We start from the raw sequence: 6154 nt of genomic DNA, 5'->3' as shown, positions 1-6154 counted from the left end.
GCATTGGACCACTGAACACTTTACTCTCGTTTGCTTCTGACGTGGAACGATTAGCGTTTGCATCCAAACATTTCGTCTTTGAGCAGAGCAGCGAAGCTTTTGGAGAAAAGCAGGAAAAGGCAACACGAGCCGAACCCAGAAGACGGAGATGTTTGGGTTTTTGTTTGGTTTTTGTTTGTTTTTTAAATGGGGCCAAGGAATGTTCAGGGGTTCAAAGGGGGGAACCCGAGACCACTCAGTCTCTTTTTCACGATTGTTCATCTAGTCACGTTCTGTTCGTTGATTTTCACGCTTTAGGTTTGAATGTCTTATAATTACAACTACGTCAGCAACTTAAACGTTTTTATTTTAAAAATAAGAAAAAAAAAAAAAAAAAAGACAGTTGGATGAAAACTCCTGCTTCGCCCGCTGGCAGCTTGTATAAGCCAGCACATATTTATCTATTCATCTATTTATTTATTTATTTATTTATTCATAGTGGTGACGAACTAAAGATATGTTTTTTTGTTGATCGTTAAACTCATGCTATGTTGGTTTTGTATTCGTAATAAAGGGGGCGGAGCCTCAATGGAGCGATAAGCGTACATTGGAACAGCTCAAACTGTTGTTGAATGTCATTGTACAATCATTTTCTTATATTTATCTTTTCGCACATTCAACAACTTTGATACTTAATCGTCAAAAATTTTGGTTGCCGAAAAACAATAAAAATAGGGTTTTGTATCCTTAAGCCTCGCCTTGCTAATTTTAGACACAAATACACATCATATGGATCGAAAATAAATCGGGCAAGTTAAATATTAGCGCATTAACCTATAAATAATGACAATTTAAACTTTTTTTTATTTGTTTTAGTGCAAACAAGTAAAAGCACGTTCCGAAAATGTGATATTAACAACATTAATTTCTCTAAGAAGAATAAAATACAACTTCGAGGTTATATTGAACATTTAATCACAGGTATCTGGAACCAGATCTTATAAGAACACATCAAAGCCATCAGCAGATGCCTCTGAGGAAGACTGACAGCTGACAGTCAAAACTTGTCAGGAGATCAAAGTAAATTTCCTGAAAAATGTAGTCCGAATAAATAAAACCTTAACACACTAATCAAAAAGTTAAGAAAATGTACTTTCTGGAATTATTGCCATCCGCGACCTCGAGTGGAGAAATTAAAAATAGTAAGAAAATTAAATGTTCACATGTTCACAATAGTTCTCAAAAGTTCCAAATATAAAAGTAGACAATTTGAAAAGACTGAAGCACATAGCAACAGTAACTGGGGGAGGTGGGGCTTCTGGGGCCCAAAGTTGTAGTGCATACTAAAAGGCATTTTTATTAGTTAATCATACAAAATAATTTATTTGTAAATTTTATAACCAAAGTATATTTAACAGTTCTTGACATTTTTATCTTCCAGAATTCCAGATTAAATCACCTATCAACCATAATAGAGGGGGCGGGGCTTTACACTTCCAAGGCAGGTGACTTCTGGAAATTCGTTAGATACATCAAGATTATATTTACATAAAACATTGTCTTTTACATTATGAAATGCAACTTTTACACACTTGGATGACAATCACGCAATTGTGTGAGTGGACGAGATGCTGTATCAATGTATCGACGGTTGATTATTTTGCAATACTTCTTACAGTTTGACGAGATGTAGTGCGCTTACGCTGAAATTGTTTGTTGGTACTCATCGCTCGTACTTTAGTGGCAATGTTTGTACGATAAACATTGCCATTTGTTTTCATTTTTGAGGAGATTCTCAGTCGAGGATCCTTTGGCTTCTGTAGCAGTGCATGCATAATGTTAAATACATTAAATAAGTTGCAGCATATGATGCATCTGATCTCATTGTGTATTACGAGTTGGGTTGCCTAGCTGAAATATTTGAGTTGTAATGGCAGTGTGATTTGTTGTTACTCAGTGTTCCAAACTGTATTTTACATTTGTGTCTGAGTATAACGTGACAAACAGCAACAAATGCAATAATAAGGTGCAATGTGCAATTATTTGTTGACTTGTTTTCCTTCTTAGCATAAATCCAGGAGCGCTGCGTCGCAGACCGATGGGATCTTTTTTTGAAAGTGGTTTTATGTGGAAACAGGATAAAAGAATGACAACATGTTTCTTCTTTTCGTTTGGTTTTTTTGGGGTTTTTTTAGCTTTCATTTTGTGTGTATTGCAGTTCGGGAAAAATGTGATGTAACTATTTTGGATTGAGATCTATATTAGTTGTGAGTAATGACATAGGCTTTAATTTTAAAGTGTTGGTACGTATTAAAAAAAATACTAATAAAGTTTCAGTTTTTTTCCTTTCTCTGACTCCTTTTTCTCAAGTTTCAGATTATTTCAACTATTACTAAATCAGTGGTTCCCAAACTCCTGTACACAAAAATTACAATGCAATGTCATATACAATGTAGCCCGACAGTGACATTTGTCCCTGAACTCTACCTATCCTGTTTAGGAATAATATATGATAAAAAAAAAAAAAAAACAATATTCATTTTGTCTTCTTTTTGAATAGTATGTTAAGTTGAGGTTTTGTTTAGTCAAACAAGGTTTTTCAAGAATTTTTCTATCTACCGACACGTTTCGACTGTCAAATGCCAGTCTTCGTCAGAGGAGTTCTGCTGATTGCCTTTGATGTTCCTTTGAAGTTTCACTTTGACTTCCATGTAATAGTTCAGCGAGATTCCTTTTGCCTTCTGGAGACAAGTAAAAATCACCTTTCAGAAAATTACTTTTTTTTTTTAAGGTAGCTCAACTTAAATGTACAAGTATCAAAAGTATCTGATGGGCAAATGCAGTATATTCAGGTATTAAATAGACAAGTAGAAGTACAACTATAAGGTATTTGTCATTGTAAATATGATCAGGATTTATCCTTCAACTCTCGCATAAAACAAACTTCAAGAACTGCCTTCTTTCATCTCCGTAACATTGCTAAAATCAGATCTATCCTGTCTCAGGGCGACGCCGAAAAACTAGTCCATGCTTTTGTTACCTCTAGACTGGATTATTGTAATTCTCTTTTAGCAGGCTGCCCGAGCAAGTCGCTTAAGACACTTCAGCTGGTTCAAAATGCTGCAGCACGTGTACTGACTAAAACTAGGAGAAGAGATCACATTACTCCTGTATTAGCCTCTCTGCATTGGCTTCCCATAAAATATAGAATAGAATTCAAGATTCTTCTTCTCACTTATAAAGCCCTAAATGGACAGGCACCAGTCTATCTCAAGGAGCTTGTAGTGCCATACAATCCCCCCAGAACACTACGCTCTCAAAATGCTGGACTACTCGTTGTTCCATTCATCTCTAAAAGTAGTATAGGAGGAAGAGCTTTCAGTTATCAGGCCCCACTTCTCTGGAACCATCTACCAACCACGGTTCGGGGGGCAGACACCCTCTCTACCTTTAAGGTTAGGCTCAAAACATTCCTCTTTGATAAAGCTTTTAGTTAGGAACCAGCTCATAGCTCATAATTAAGATGCAATAGGCATAGACTGCCGGGGGGGGGGGGGGTCTGGCATGCTCGGTTGGAGAGAGGTTGGAGAGGGCGTTAAGAGAGAGGTCATTTAGGTTAGAGAGGGACCGGAGAGGGTCCCATTCCTCTTTCAAACACTCCCTCTATGTCTGCTTCTTCCCTTGTGTGTTTGCTCCTGTACTCCTTCTGGCTTTTGTCTTGCAGGTCCGTCGGATCCTCAGTGTGAAGTTACAGAGACTCAGCGGCTCTGTCTCCACCCTTTTCTCTGCACACACCCAACCCATCATAACGTGGATGGCTGTTCATCATAGGAATGGGATCCACACAAGGTTCCTGCTGCTTAACAGAAGGTTTTCCTTGCCGCCATGATGAATTCATGTTGGGTGTGGGATACATATGTATGTGTATATACGTATATATGCATATGTGTGTATCCATAAAATGAAGAGTCCGTCCTTAAGACTGCTCTACTGTAAAGTGCCTTGAGATACCATTGGTTATGATTTGGCGCTATACAAATAAAGATTGATTGATTGATTGATTGATAAAACGGAAAAACAAAATGATTTTCCCATTGATATATAAACTGTTTGCTGAAGTGTGAGTTTGACATCTGTCCGACTCCTGCGTCTGTTGGCCAAAGTCATTCATAAATCCCAGCTTCTTTAACCTCCAACGAGTCACACTGGACTGAGCCAAGGCGATCCGAGCCGAGCCAGGAAAGAACAGCTCTACGGTGACGTGCGTTACGCTCGTTAGTTCTGACTTTGTCATGTGACTCTGGAAATGCTGCACTGTGCTGCCCTGCAGCAAACACTGACCCTTTTTAAACACTGCAGCGTCTTCATCCCTGTGTTGCACGGAATCCTGTGACCCTACATATTCTGTGACCGCAGGGGGGACACTAAAATATCCTAAATTTAGTGAACTAAAACTAAAGGAAAATTAACTCTATAATACGACTTAATGGATAAATTGCACCGTATTTCTAATCTTTTTTTTTTTAACTGAAAAAATTCTATCGACTACATTTTTCAGGGAATTTACTTTGATCTCGCTTTGATGTGTCCTTATTAGTTATTCCTTGACAGTTCTGTCAGGTTGGCCTGAGCTCCACTTAACATCAACAAAGACGAGAAAATGAGGAATGAGGAAGTATTGAAGAAGCATTATTAAATACAATACAAAAATGCGCATCAATAATGCTTGGCCACACCCAGAAAAAACTCAAAAGGACAGATCAAAGCAATCAGCAGACTGGCAGTTGAAACATGTCAGGAGGTCAAAGAAAATTTCCTGGAAAAACTTGTCTGAATAAATGAAACCATAACACAAATAAAAGAACTTGCCGTAATGTTTGTGTATTTACATTTTATTGTTAATTTATTTCTATCAATTATTTTTCTGTGTTTTTTTAAGATAGCTAATTTGATTGGGTTCTTGTAAGACAAAGATATTCATGTTCTTGTAAAAGGATATCTAAATTGGCAGTGAGAAATCTTGCCAAGGGCGATAAATTGGATAGTGCCGGCAGTGTATGTATGTGTGTGTATATATATATATATATATATATATATATATATACACACACACACACACACACACCACCCCGCAACCCACGTCACTTCTAAATCTGTGACAGTTTGAAACTTCTGCTTCTTTTGCTTTATCTGTGTAAAACAAAAGATGAAGCTCACACACTCACCCAACCCTCCTCCAGGACTCCGTTATTGCAGCTCTTCACACACAGGAGGACGAAGTGGAGCATCTGTGTCCTTCTACACCGTCACGGTAAGTCCACAGCCAATCCTTCAATGTTAAACGGACAGTTTACGACGTGGCTTCTCATCTCATCTCTTGTTCGGATCTTCAAAGCCAAAGGTTTGTAAATTATACACACATACACCATGCAATTTTAAATCTAAAAAAAAAAATGTTAAATTAAAAAAAATGTAAGAAAGTGCTCAAAGATTATATCAATATACATAAAATTGTTACAATGTAAAGCAAGAATTATTCATTTATTTTCAAATAAGTAAACAAAAATGATCATTTAATTTTCAAATAAAATACATTTTAATTTCCTAAGTAATAAATTATAAAAATACATATTCATTTTCATAAAAAAGTAATAAAATTACATAAAAACCTATATTGAGAGTTTAAAATTGCAACTAGAACTTAATGTAGAAATTGCTAGATTACTACCTATTATCCATCTACTAATGTAACAATAAACAATATATCAGGTGCAAAAATTATGAATTTGAAACAAAAGCAGCACCACTTTCAAACAACTAAAACCTATTATAATCTAATAAAGAATTAACTAACTACTGCATCATTTAAAATGTATAACAAAATAAAAATGAAATGAAAAATATATAAAATAACATAAATGTGATAAATCATCATTTGAGGGTTCTTATATATATATATATATATATATATATATATATATATAGAGCCAATAAATTACCTGAAATTAGAAAATAAATTGAGATAAAAAGAATGACTTTCATTTTAATTTAAAATAAGCTCAGATCCAAATATGTCTTGTGTTTAATACAGGTTTTTAATGTTGCTACAGAGGGTTTAAACTGGCAAACTGGTTCCAGAATAAAATTATAAATAAGAGGGCTTATCTTTAGGTCC

Source organism: Gouania willdenowi, chromosome 2 (genome assembly GCF_900634775.1).
Source record: "Gouania willdenowi chromosome 2, fGouWil2.1, whole genome shotgun sequence".
Lineage (NCBI taxonomy): Eukaryota > Metazoa > Chordata > Actinopteri > Blenniiformes > Gobiesocidae > Gouania > Gouania willdenowi.
Note: the sequence above shows the minus strand (reverse complement) of the source record.